The sequence below is a fragment of the Panulirus ornatus genome, chromosome 12 (assembly GCF_036320965.1).
Source record: "Panulirus ornatus isolate Po-2019 chromosome 12, ASM3632096v1, whole genome shotgun sequence".
Classification (NCBI taxonomy): domain Eukaryota; kingdom Metazoa; phylum Arthropoda; class Malacostraca; order Decapoda; family Palinuridae; genus Panulirus; species Panulirus ornatus.
Genome location: NC_092235.1, coordinates 4030727 through 4045473, shown reverse-complemented (window position 1 = coordinate 4045473; position 14747 = coordinate 4030727).

The window sequence follows — 14747 nt, the reverse complement described above, 5'->3', positions numbered from 1 at the left end:
GTATAGAGGGCAAAAATATATGCAGATTATAATTTCGTGATACTATGAATATGAAAGAGACCAGTCAACAAACTGACAGCATATTAACTGGACCAAGTTACCAGTTTATGATGGGTAGGTACACAGTATGTACTAATAACAGCAATAACATTTCCTAGAAGGTCCAGACCACAGGTAATGGCAGTACATCGTGTTCACTTGGTTGACCATAAGGACTGTAAAATCGACCTTCTACATACTACACGTATGTAAATATGCTGTTGTACAGTAATGATCAACGTGAAATACGTCTTGCGTCTATGGAATTGTACCATAGTGTTAGTTAATAATCATACCTATACATATACACCTACATAACATTTTATTATAATTATATACTAAAGTTATGGGAAAATAGGGAGGGACACAAGGTTGGGTGATGAGGAGTTAGGGGAGAAGAAGAGGGATAACGAAGGCGAGAAGAGAAGGGATAACGAGGGAGAGAAGGGGGGGAATTGGGAGGGTGTTGGGAGGCCACACTTTCCTTCGAAAGCGTCAATATGACTACTCGGTTTTGTATTTGTTTTCACAAGTAAACTCCTCACATAACACATATAGCAATGTGGTATGTCAGCCATACATTTGGTCCGGGTGTTAAAGATAGTGTGATGAAATATCATAATGATACAATGAATCGTTTACGAGATATTTACGAAAAACAGCGTTTGTCCGCCGCTGAAACGTATAGTAGACCATGAGTGAAGGAGTGAGATGTGGAGATTATATATCATTGTGAGTTATTACATAAAGTGATCGTGATGAACGTTACGAAGATCAGGCAAACTATGAGGCTCATTATTCCTACATCAAATATAATAATGTCAATCATTCCAGTAATCTTACCATAATTGACCTCTTCCATCTAGGCAGCCTTCCTCCCTCCCTTCCTCTTATCTTCTCCAGAACAAACCTGGTTCATTCTTGTGAGAGACGATAGTGTTTACTAAACTCTTCCTGTGACCAACATGTAAATGGTGTGACTGACCACCACACCTTACCTCACCTACTTCCTCCACCTGATCAATCTGCATCACTCCTTCCATTGCTCACTTCCATAATAGAATTAACGTTTCTACTACAAATGACAAGATTCACTTGACCATGTTTGTTAACATCAGAGCAATAATCTTGAAGACCGACCATTCCTTACTATTGACCTTTAAGGCAGGAATCATTATTTTCCTCAAACTATCAATTGCTATTTATGTGGGGTCGGTCGGTCGGCTGTGGGGAGGGGTAAGCGACAACACAGACTCTGGTGGAGTTCCAGTAATGATGTTACTGAGTCAGTCGGGCACACACCACTGTGGTACACCTGGTGATATTTTGTTTGTCTTAACTAAGTCGATAAGTGGAAAACTGAGCAGCAGTTTACTTGCTTATCTTGTGTACTTGTTCCTGGATTATTGATGACGTTCACAATAATAGGTATAGGACTGGTCTTATATCTCTCTGTTCCAGCTGTGATTGGTACAAGTCGAGTGTTGACGAACGGCGGTCCGTGAGGATGAAGAGAGAGAGAGAGAGAGAGAGAGAGAGAGAGAGAGAGAGAGAGAGAGAGAGAGAGAGAGAGAGAGAGAGAGAGAGAGAGAGAGAGAGAGGAGGTCATTGTACCAGGGGTGTGGGGGGGGGTGAAGGGGGCTGGGGGTGAGCTGGTGGTGTTGGTGGGGGGGAGGGGGTGGACGGGGTCAGCCAGATGAGCACATCTTGGTAGGTGGTGTGAGATGGACCCAGGAGGATTGTGTGTGTTGTGTTCTGTATTGTGTCCAGCTGGTGCCTCTGTGTGTGTGTGTGGCTCTAGTTAGTCAGGAGGACCTGGCTGGGGCGCGGCTCAGGTACAATAAATATGGTATAGACATTCCTGAGTTTGAACAGTGATGTCAGTCGGCGGTGAAGGTAGAGACAGTATGAGGAAGATTTGATGATAGAGTGAATGTGTTGAAAATGAAATGTCTGAGGACAACATGTGGTGTGACGCGGGTTGATCCAGTAAGTAATGATAGGGTAAGAGAGATGTGTGATGATAAATAGAGCATGGTTGACAGAGCTGAAGAAGGTGTACTGAAATGGTTTAGACATTTGGAGAGAGTGAGTGAGGGGAGGTTAAAGGAGGATACATGTGTCAGAAGTGTAGAGGACAAGAATAGGGCGACCATATTGGAGATGGATGGAGGAAGTGAACAAGAGTTTGAGTGATCAGGGCCTGAATATGCTCAAGGTCACGTGAGAGGCGTGTATAGGATAAAGTGAACTGGGGCGATGTGATTTACAGGGGACGACCTGCTATCAGTGAACTGAAGCAGGACATATGAATCAAATGGGGTAAACCACGGACAGGGTTGTAGGGCCTGGTTGTGGACTGTGGGCTGTGTTTTCGTTGCATTACATATGACAGGTAAGGAATGTATGTGAGGGTATGAAGCATTATCTTATGTTCCTGGTGCTATCTCGATACTGTGGACAACGGTGAACAGAACATCGTAGACACAGAGTTTAAAAGGCCATATTATGAATGGTAGCCAGGGAATGAATGGCCCAGGAAATGGAAGCATTTAAAAGTTCGCGTTAAGTGATGGAATTCAATAGAATGTACAAACTTCCTTTCCAGTAACTGAACTAAAGCTTATGTTTATTTCCAGAGACGGAGTTTGATGGTTCATTATATAAAGACAGACTTCAAAGGATATCGTTGAATTAAGTGACTATAATTTTTTTCAATTAAATGAGACATTTCCTAAAACAGCTGCAATTTGACGGAGTTTAAAAGTTCGCAGTTGTTTGAGAGAATTTTAAAGTTATTGACGGGATCAAAAGTTTAAGTTTCAATGACGCTTTGCACAAATTTTCGTTTAAATGACATACTTGCAATGTTTGTCTTTATATAATGTAGTTTAAAAGTCTCTGATCAAATAACGCAGCTGAAATGATAACGCTCGAATACTGACGCTTAAATATTCGTGAATAAATGACGGAGTTGAATGGATGGATTTCAAGTTCGCGTTTGTGGGAAGAATTTTGAAAAATTGTGTTTAAATGTCAGAGTTTAAATGATCATATGTACCAGGTTGACCAGATGGCGGTAGTGTGTAGACACAGCCATACCAGGTCGTATTTATCATCATTAAAGTCACCTTCCTTACTTACTTATGGCGGCGATGAAATTCACTGGTTCTTGATTCTGCACCAATTAACCTATCAGATAATGGTACAATGTTTGCCTGGTGTTGCATATATCACGTCTGTTGTTGAAACACAAGAATGCCAGGTGACTTTGGGAGTGGATGATAATGTAAAGATCAATATAAATGTGGGAAATCTTGAACCGCCATCACCAGACACAACACATGTTTGGTTCTGGCGGGGGGAGGGACTTGCCTGTGACGTCACGATGCCCCGCCTCCAGCCTGGCGCCGCTCTGTGTGTGTGTGTGTGTGTGTGTGTGTGTGTGTGTGTGTGTGTGTGATTAGTATTTATGTATTACGGGAGAGAGTTGTACACTCGTGTTGTTCCGTCCCTTAACCTTTACTATGTGTGCTCACACACACACACACACACACACATAACTTAGGATTTTATCCAATATTTTCTTTAGACATATACCTTGTAGTTTGATTAGAAAAGATGAGGAAAAAAATATAAAAACATATACATATATTTACACACGTGTAGATATATGTTATGCATTGAGATGTGGAGAAAGAATTTCTTATATATTAACAAACGTGATTGAGGACTTAAAGAATCTGGTACAAACACAATGGTTATTGTGATAAATGATTCGTTTATGATAAATATGTATTGTGTTGCATTATAATGGTTGTTCAGAACAAAGGTCTGTAAGCCAGAATCCTTAAGACATGATAAAAACGTTTTAAAACATAAACATTTATGATCATAAGGAACAGATTACATTAGCATGTTTGTATCTAACACAAAAATCAATTATAAGAGAGACCATTTAAGGCAGGAATATTTCATCTCTTAATAAAACATCTACATCTACGTCCTTTTCTTTCATCATTTCTTATGTTCACTTGTAATAAATGCCTCTTATCTAACATAAAAATTCTGTATAGGTATTTGATTAATGTTCTCCAACAACGCGTTGTATAACTCTTCGTTAGTGAAGTTCATTTCGTGTAATGGATCATGCATTACAAAGTTGTGTCTATCCACACAAGTGTCACACGTCCCAGGTAAAGATATATTCTAGAGATAGTGTATATCTAACATATGTATGTGTTTTATAAATATATATGATAAGTTTTCCTGAGGGACAATACCTAAGACTTTGGTATTAAAGTTGATCAGTTGTAAGTGATCAAGCATCACAAAGGTGTGTCCATTACCACAGGTGCTACTGATCCCGGGTAAAGTTATTCCACCATCTTTGTATCTTTAACCTTTCTAGTTATAGATGTTTCATCCCTGATTCCATCCTCACAATCGATGTATGTGGTTTGTGTTGTCTTAACATATCATTAGTCAGTTGAAGTGGAGAACATGCTTCTGAGCCTAGCCACTGTCTTCCACATGCTATTCAAGAGGTGTTACCGGATTCCGCCTATAAGTGTTTACGCCGGGGGAAACAACTTACCTCCTGACGGCTTCTTCTTTTTACTTTTGATGATTTGAAAAATTTATGAATCATATTTGGTTTTATGATGTCAATAAGATTGTTGGAAATTGTATATAATAATCTTTATCTGTCATTTGATGAACTTTAATTCATCAAAGATAAAGTTTATGATCATTGATCGTTTATCTCTCGTTGTTACTGGTTTTTTTTTTTTATCTAACAAAATACTTTCATTTGACTCATAAAGGGTATTATTAAGGAAAACATAAATAATCTTTCATTAGTTCTCATCTGTCATTTGATGAACTTTAATTCATCAAAGATAAAGTTTATGAATATTGATTGTTTATCTCTCGTTGTTACCGATGTAAGGTTTTTTTATCTAATGAAATACTTTCATTTGACTCATAAAGAATATCCTTAAGAAAAACGTAAATAATCTTTCATTAGTTCTCATCACACAAAATAAAAGTCTGTTTTTTCAAAGTTTTCTCAGCGGATGATGCTAACATTTTGAAGAGTAGAAACTCATAACTTAGAATCCATGAACCTTGTGTTAATAATAATTACATTACTTTTCTCTAAACAATAATTTTTTTCAGTATGTAAAGCCCGGATGAAAAGCCTGCAAAATAGATAATGACGCAATTATCTTTATGGTATTGAAGATATTACAGATTTCTACACGTAAAACATTCATCTGCAAAATAGAAATCTTTATGTTAAATATGTTATCTTAACGACATCTCGGCCATGTGTTAACCACGTGGTTGATGGAGGATTAACCGCCAGATCCCACGAAGACAGAAGAAAGAAGACAAAAGAGAGAAGACCGAAGAAAGAAGTGGATTGTAACGTTGCCTCCCGCGTTGATCCTTCCCGCGGGAGACCGTTACGGTGACGACGCCGGCAGGCTGTTCCCTCACCACCCTCGCTGCTCCCCACACCCCCGCATTGCCTCCAGTCCATCTTCACATCCCTTTTTTATTTCTTATCTTTTATCATCCATCATCCATCTCTCGACCGTTTGGCTTGAGCAATCTCTACCCCAGCTTCCCCACCCCATTCTGGAAAACTCATTTTCCTGAGGAGTGGAGGCTGGAGTGGACCTGTTCTCACCTGACGGGGTGGAGACCCTCACACTATCTCTTACCTCTCCCCTACCTTGGACCGTCGAGCGTCCCTCACTCACGTTTTCTCGCACTAGGACACTGATGCCACCAACATGCCGCCCGACATACGTCTAAAATCCCTCAAAACTGATTGTCTCCCTCCTTCCACGTTCGAACTCCTGTCCATCGTCTTTAAGACCACTGAGATCCGTCCTACTAGGGTCATTCAATTCTCCTCGAACAAATACCAGTTTAAGATTTGCTTGGGTAAAGATAGTGATTTAGATAGAATCCTATCTAAGCCTCTCCTTGATGAACTAGCTAAAAAAACTACCAAATCGTTCAGGACCGCTGCCCCCTTCAAGCTAGATGTACTATTATTGCCTACAATGTTGATGAATCTATCTTGTCCCTCAGCCCTTTGGAGATTGTTGAAGCCATCAATGGCGAAAACAATGACGTTAATGTCATCAACGTCTATAAACCGAATAACTCCAGATCAATAAAGATACAATGATCAAACCCGACCGAGGCCGATCGCCTGCTCTCCCGGAGAGTCCTGTTCCCCATGATCTCTGTGCCAGCAAAATCCCTGAAGAAAGATGAATATCTCGACGTACAACAATGTTTCAAATGTCTGAAATACCGACATGAGACTAAGAACTGTAAAGAACCCCACCAAACCTGTAGTCAATGCGCGGAAACTGGTTATGGTTTTCGTGAGTGCAAGGCTCAGTCAGCGAAGTGTGTCAACTGTAAAGGTAGACATGTTGCTGTATCTGGGCTGTGCCCACGTAAGAAGGAGCAACTCCGCGCAGTGCGTCAGGCACAAAAATCCAACTCAACTCCTTCCACAAACCCTCACCTCTACGCAACAGTTGCTGCTGCTGCTCCTCCCCCTGCCACCCAAGCTTCTCCTATCCCAACTACTAATTCTTCAGACCTCCTCACCCTACAAGGTAGGATGCATGCGTGCTACCTAAAAGCGTTGTTCCTGAGCAGGGAAGATAAGTCGGAATTCATCAGAATCTTCAATTTGCTGCTTGCTCATAACTACCTACCCAATGTACGAACTCCACCTGAACTCCTCAGCTCCCCCGCCACCAACCATCCCTCACCGACCCCTGTCTCGTCCGCCACCCTCTTCCCTAAGGAAAACGTATCCCAGGAGACCCCCAGTAACACTTCCAACTCTCCCCCGACTACTCAACCTGTCACCCTCCCAACTTCCAATACCCCCTCCGCACCCCCTAACACAACTCCATCCACAACCCCCCCAACCCAACACCAACAATCCTACTGTCTCTCCAAATACCGATTCCTCTCCCACCCCCACCGTCCCAACTTCCACCACCACGACAGTTCCCCACGAACCTCCACTCACCAATCCCCCCCTCCCCCCTCCCCCTCCCTCCGTCCCGCGCCTAACCCTCCCAGAGGAGCCCCAGCACCTGACCTTGCCGACACACCAGACAACCCACCAACGGTCAACCTCGACCTTCAACTCGTCGACAAAGATCCTCTCCCCTTCCCTCTCCCCTCTCCTGACCCCTCACCAGATAGGTCCCGACCCACGACTAGAAATATGATACAAGTGAGACTCGCAAACGGTATGTCAACGGCCTTCATCGACAACAGACACAAAAGGCCAGTAAATTTCACCAAGTCGTAAGATGCTAAAAATCTTACAATTTAACGTGCGCGGCTATCACAATGGCCGTCATCTGATTGCCACTCTCCTCGAAGAGAAAAAACCCGATGTTGTGATACTTAACATCACATGTATCACCAACAGATACAAAATTAGACATTACGGGTATACATCACGACAGTCTCCAGACAGTAGACACGAGGGAGTCGCCATTCTCATACGCAACACCATCGAACACGATTACCTCGCCATCTCATGGCAATTTGAATACTTTTTAGCAGTTAAGATAAATGCAATACATGGCTTCATTATCTTCTGCACCACATACTCTCGACCCAACACTTCCATTCCACTCTATGATCTCTACACAGTATTCAATCACACACATATCCCAGTCTACCTTCTACCTAACCTCAACGCCCAACACAGAACCTTCCACCACAACAGGAACAATTCTCATGGTGATGACTTATTCAATTTATACTCTTACAAACGTCTTAACTTCCTAGGTCCTTACTTCCACACTGTCTTCACTGGCCAAGGAGGGAAAGGCAGACCCTACCTTGTCTTCTCCAACAGAGCCAGTAATTATCTTCATAATTTCTTGTCTCCAGGACCACTGTGTGGTTCCGACCACATCCCTATCTTTCTTCATCTCTCGTCTAACCCTATCCTCGTCCCATCACCCTCACACTACCACTACAAAAGAGTAGACTGGGAGAGCTTCAAAGACACTCTCTCCAACTGCACTTACACGACAAACTACGAAAATCACCAATAACACTAATAGACACAGAAATAGAACATATACACGAAACAATCACACAGGCAGCTAACATTTCTATCCCCAAATCTTCATTTACTTCAAGATACTCCCTCTTTCCCTCTGCCAAAACAACAGGACTCCTCTCGTGGTACCGTCGACGCTTTGAGCAAAACAGACGTCGATTGGGCCTAGTACGGTGGGATCTCACATCCCTACGAAACCACACACTCAACAGCCTTCTAGAAGACCACAATAGACACTGGAAATCTCTTATCACCACAACAGAGCAACACCGGATCAAATCTCCTCAAGAGTTTTGGAATAGAATCCGCAAACTCAAAGGAATAGCAAAAACAGACTTTAATGGGCTAAATGACGACAAAACTCTACACCATAACCCACAAGACATTGCCAACATTTGTCAAAAACACTGGGAAGGTATCTTTCACCCTCACCCCCCTCACCCTCTGGCGTACGAAAACACTCAAATTGTCACACAACACATACAAAACAGACCCAGTCACTTCTACCCAGAACAGATCATACACCTCCAATCGCTTTTACACGACCAACTTCTCACAACTCCCATAAGATCGAACAAGGTCAAATTCCTCCTCCTCAAATTACCCAAAGTAGCCCCAGGTAATTCAGGCATTGGTTACCAGCTACTTACACATCTCGCTGACAACACTATTAGAGCCATCACCTTCCTCTTCAACGCGGCACTAGCCTCTGGCTATTTTCCCGCAGTCTTCAAAACAGCAACAACCACAATGATACCTAAACCCAACAAATCCAACAGAGACCCCATGAACTACAGACCCATCAGCCTACTTGAGTCCATTGGAAAGACATTTGAAAGAATCTTAAACAACAGAATTAGACAACACCTTACAAACAACAACCTACTCTCACACAAACAGTTTGGCTTTCACCAACATCGCTCCACACAAGATGAACTCAACATCATTACGAACTACATAAGAAACAACACGCGGACACACAAAATGACCGCACTAATCACAAAAGATGTTGAAAAAGACTTTGACACCGTGTGGCACGATGGATTGAGGTATAAACTAAGCACCCAATTCCAACTCCCACGACCCACCATTAAGCTTCTCTCTAACTATCTTAGCAACAGAAAAACTGGAATCAAATACAGAAACACTTACTCAAACTACTTCTTCCTCAATGCCGGTGTACCTCAAGGCTCCGTGCTGGCCCCCACTCTCTACACACTCTACTCAAATGATCTTCCCAATCCTATACACCTGGACTCCATCACTCTCCAATATGCAGATGACGTTACTCAACTAATCAGAGCCGTAACCCTCACACACTTAACCAGCAGAACCCAACAGGAAATTGACCACGTTTCGCTTTGGGAGTTGAAATGGAGGATTAAATCAAATCCTGCCAAATCCAACATATCTTACTTTAAGAGATACAACATAAGTAATGTCTACCTACACTCCCGTATACACCGTCATTTACCCATTCCCATCTCAAATACCAACACTGTCCTGGGCCTAAATTATGATGTAAACCTGAGAATGAACCGATATATTCAGTCTAGAGCGGCTATTGCGAGAGCGGAGATCGCAAAATTGTATAGATTCAGAGAGGCGCAATTCAAAACCAAATTGCACCTCTACAAAGCATTAGTACGACCTCTTATCACATACGCCCCTTCAGCTCTCAAACTCGGAGGCAAATCCAACATCCGTGCACTCCAAATCATTCAGAACAAAGCTCTACGTTGGGCTTTTAACATCAAATGGCACGAGTTCATCAGGAACACAGAACTTCATGAGAGAGCACGAATCCCTCCTCTAAACATCTACTGGAGGAAATTGTTTGAAAGACAAGTAAAGCGATTTCAAATACATCATACTCACTGGATTGATTACTTCAACAATCTCCTGGGAATAGACCACCCGGGTAACATGTTTAATATACAACCTGGACAACATCCAGTGCCAATATATTAAAAAACTAAAAACCTCTATAGATCTTGCTGCTAAGTCCGTGAGGGGAACGCCTTGGTAAAATCAGTGTCCATCGGCCAGAGATACGATCCACCTCCTCCTGTATCCCTTACAAAGATGAAAATGAAAAAAATAAAAAAGAAAGTAAATAAGTAATACAAAAAATAAAATAAAATAAATTGATAAAGAAATGGATATTAAAAAAGATAACTAAAATAAAACTTTGCCCTCCACTCATCATCTCCGCCCTGCTTATCCTATTTTTCCTATGCAAGCTGGGTTAAGCCCTGGCTCTTTTCCTCCCTCTAAAGTTCACTTCCTCTAACAATTCATGCTCTTTTCCCCCTCTCTTTTCCCGCCCCTCCTTGGAAGGGACTTTTCTATCATCATCATCATCATTAGATGGGAGGCAGGTTTGGGACGAGACTCAGGCCGAAGAGGAGAGAAAAGCTTGGGACGAGAGTCAAGCAGGAGGGGAGAGAGAGGCTTGGGACGAGAGTCAGGCAGGACAGGAGAGAGAGGCTTGGGACGAGAGTCAGGCAGGACAGGAGAGAGAGGCTTGGGACGAGAGTCAGGCAGGACAGGAGAGAGAGGTTTGGGACGAGAGTCAGGCTGGACAGGAGAGAGAGGCTTGGGACGAGAGTCAGGTTGGAGAGGAGAGAGACGCTTGGGACGAGAGTCAGGCAGGACAGGAGAGGTACCACGTCAGTCTCTCGTTCCCATACACAAGTCATCAAGTCCAGTCTCTTCTTTGCCACTCCAAACCTCCAGCCTGACTCAACAACACTGTGGTCTGCATGATGGAAGCACACATGAAATATTCACAAGAATTTCCTTCTCTACACTTGCCTCCACAACTTTCTTTTATGCTTGTAGGTCCAAAAGTTTACGCCAGGCCTTAGCACAGACACCATTGAGATCACCAGCTGGTCAAATGTATACTGTAAACACATAATGACAAAGGAAAACATACTTACGGTTACGTACATACATGCACGTATAACCTTAATGGTCAGGTCAAAGGTCAGGCCATCATAATACCTGAAGGTCGCGCCGTCGTGTTCAGCCACACAGATCTTTCAGAGCTTCATGCCTGAGTACGATACCACATTACCTGCTTCCAGTATTGTACTACCTTTCCCGCCACACCACACGACAGCCTCACCTTAATGTCATGCAACATCAACATTTATATTTGGTCTCTGACGACAACCCCCCCACCACCAGCAGACCCATGCAGGCCCCCATGCCACTTGAGTCATTACAGTTTCCAGGCACCACGTGGCATTTTAGTGGCTGTTAATTACCACTCCTCTGACCCAGGCAGCTTTCTTACCTTCCTGTCTCACCCAGACGTTGTCTGCTGGTTCTTACTCCACAAACATGCAACCTCTCCTTCCCAGACATAACGCATCACAACACCTTACTCCCACCATTTTGATCTTTTTCTTCGTGACAATATATTTCTCTGCAATAAAGTTATCTAATTTGTATAGACCATCACTAATATTAAGATGATAATTCTTTGTGTACTTAATAACAGAAGATTCAATGATATTTCTCTTGGTAATAGAGTCAGAGTTAATAACTGAGATGGCGTTACTCCAGTCAATACAATGATCATAGTTTTTAACGTGATTAAACAAGGTAGATAAGTCTAACTCTTCTGTGATTTTAGACAAAAGTATCTATTTATCTAAAATGAATGATATCTAAATGATGACACAACATATTCTAAACTTAGCAAAAATCCCTTAGAAGCAGTTAATTCTCACTTCAATAAAGAAATGAAGTTGTTGTTGAAAGGTAACATTTCTCTTATCAAAAGTTTGTCATCTTTGTCCCCTTCATTGCCATATATGTATGGACTTATCAGAACATAAACAGAATTTTCCAGCAAGACCTATAGTGAGTTCACTAGGCTCCATCACATATGAATTGTCAAAATGGTTAGTTTCTTTATTAAGCCCTTTAGTGGGTAAGGTATCAAATTCTAATATCATGAATAATGTAGATTTAGTCAACAAGCTAAACAATATCAATGTTAATTTTGATTTTAAACTAGTTAGCTTTGATGTTTCCTCACTTTTCACTAAAGATCCAGTTGATGACCTTTTAGAATATTTACCTGATGTCTTGGATGATGTTCATTTACCTGTTTCAAAGTCAAATTTCATTGAACTGATAAAATTGTGTATAAAAACTGTGTATTTCAATTTAATTGACATTATTATGCTCAAAAATTTGGTATGGTAATGGGTGACCCTCTTTGACCTGTACTAAGTAATCTTTATATGGAATTTTCTGAAACAAAATTACTAAAGGATATCTTACCTTCTAATGCAATTTGGTTTAGGTATGTAGATGATGTTCTTTGTGTTTGACGAACAAATGAAAATTTACAAATATTTCTTCCCTTACTTAACAATTTAGTACCTTCCATCAAATTTACTGTAGAGCTTACAAAAATCCTATGCATGAATATTATTTCTATTCACCTTTGCACATTGTTCAGTTAGCCTTTGTACTGTTATTCAACTTTGCTACCTCATTGGTTTTTGAGAGCTACACCTGGTTGGATTGTGATTATTATGTGCTCTAAGATCACACTTATTGCAAGTCGCCTTATAGGATTTTTGTAAGCTCTACTTTAAGATTTATATTGTATTCCTGATAAGATCTCTGTTTTAACTCTTCTGAAGACCAGCTCTTTCATGCCTGTCATGCTATAGTATAATTCATTTTCTCTTATCTTTGACCACTGTCATTCCATTTCCCTACACCTTGTTTTCAGTTTCTGTGAGAAATGTTAGATCAGAGTTTCATTTTTCCACTTGACAGGAAATTATTTGGTACTGTTGGGTGGTGAGCACACCACTAGATAGCCAGCTGCGCCCTGCTAGTGATTCCCGTATGTGTGCAAGTAAATCATAGTATTTAAAGCCTCCATATTGCTCTCTCAATATGACAATGTTATGATAGTTCAGCATAAAACAGGCGTGGCATGATGCCAGCAGTAGCAGACAAGTCTTTTTTCTCAAAGAAGCCGAAAAAAAGGGCTCCTTCACTACTTTAAGAGCCGCTTACTCCTTTGAACATGATAAAAAGATTCCTCATATGAAACCCCTACAACATGTATGACATTTTGAAGTAGCCTTTACCACGAACATATTCAACATAGCTCTGAAAGTTCTATATTGCTGCAGGAATTTTCACATTACAGAGAAAAGTTTCATTTATGTCTGACCTTGGAATAGTTGGGTTGTTGGTCTGAACAAGATGACTGAGACTGCAGGGTCTGCTGACTTTTCTGAGGAGGGATTGGCAGTTTCTAGAAATTATGATGCTTCCTAGTCAAGCATCTGTATGCTTAAGTGCGTGTAAGCCTTCTCCATTATTTGCTGCAACATCTTAATGCGCTTCATTTTGAATTAAGCAAGCAAGGGCTCAGGGCAGGATTCATCAAACTGATTTCTGAAAAATAAACCGATTATACTTTCCACTGTCAGGAAAATAGCTACATAGTTGCACAACAAACTGTATATCATATCAATTCTCTTAAATACAAGCTTAAACAATGATTCTTGACCTTCTCTACATACATGTCATTTGCCTTGAGGACAGCAGCATCTGATGTTCTGCAAGACCCAATAGATCCATTAATGTGGAGGCAGACTTGTCTTCAAATATGCCTTGGAAAGTCACCAAACAGAATATTAAGCAACAAAAATGCACTTTAAAGGTGCAAGTTTAAGGGCTACATAGAACTGAAAGAATGTTAAAATATAACCTCTATCAAAGGTACAGTTTCTAGATATCAGAGCAGCGAGGACATCTAATATATAAGAAACTAATGGAAGTTTTTAAATCCTTAGCTGAACCTTTGATTGTGAAACATTTATCCCTAACACAATGTTTACATATTTCCTGTTGAGGTCAGATTGTTATCCTTACTACCCATTTTTTTTAATGTGCTTACATACGCTAAATACACTCAGAAAATTTAGCTAAATAGACTTAGAAAACTTAAAATTTTAACATAATCAATGACTACGACAAACCTTAATTATCTATTTTCATTACATATGTAAAGTCTGTGGGACTTCTGTCCAGGTACACTGTTTTAGGTGGTGGAAGACTGGTTGTGTGACTGCTGCATTTGGGCCAGTTCAAGAGCATGTTGGTGAGAGGCTTCCAAACCCATTAGCAAATGGACCATAGGGTTTCATGTGAAAGTCTGTTACATTATTAAGGTCTGTAGGAGGAAAGTTCCCAAATATTTTAAAGGCACTGTTTGTATTAGTGGGAGTGAAGGGTACGTGGGCGATTGTCTCTGAATGGATTTTGGGTAGATTTTTCACAACTTTCCTTTTTAAAGGCGAGATTGGTTTGTGGATAATGTTTTAAAAGTATCTCATGAGTATGTCTGTAAGTTCTTTGGGACAATGGATTTTACTGTGATGAGTCAGGTGTGCTTCATGAGTGAGGACTGGTGAGGCGAGTGGTGATGTGGGTCTTTCGGTTCACTGTGTTGATGAAGGAGTGCCAGTTATCTGTTTGCCTCTATATGATTAGGTTAATGATAGATTTATTTAAGAATATTGATTTG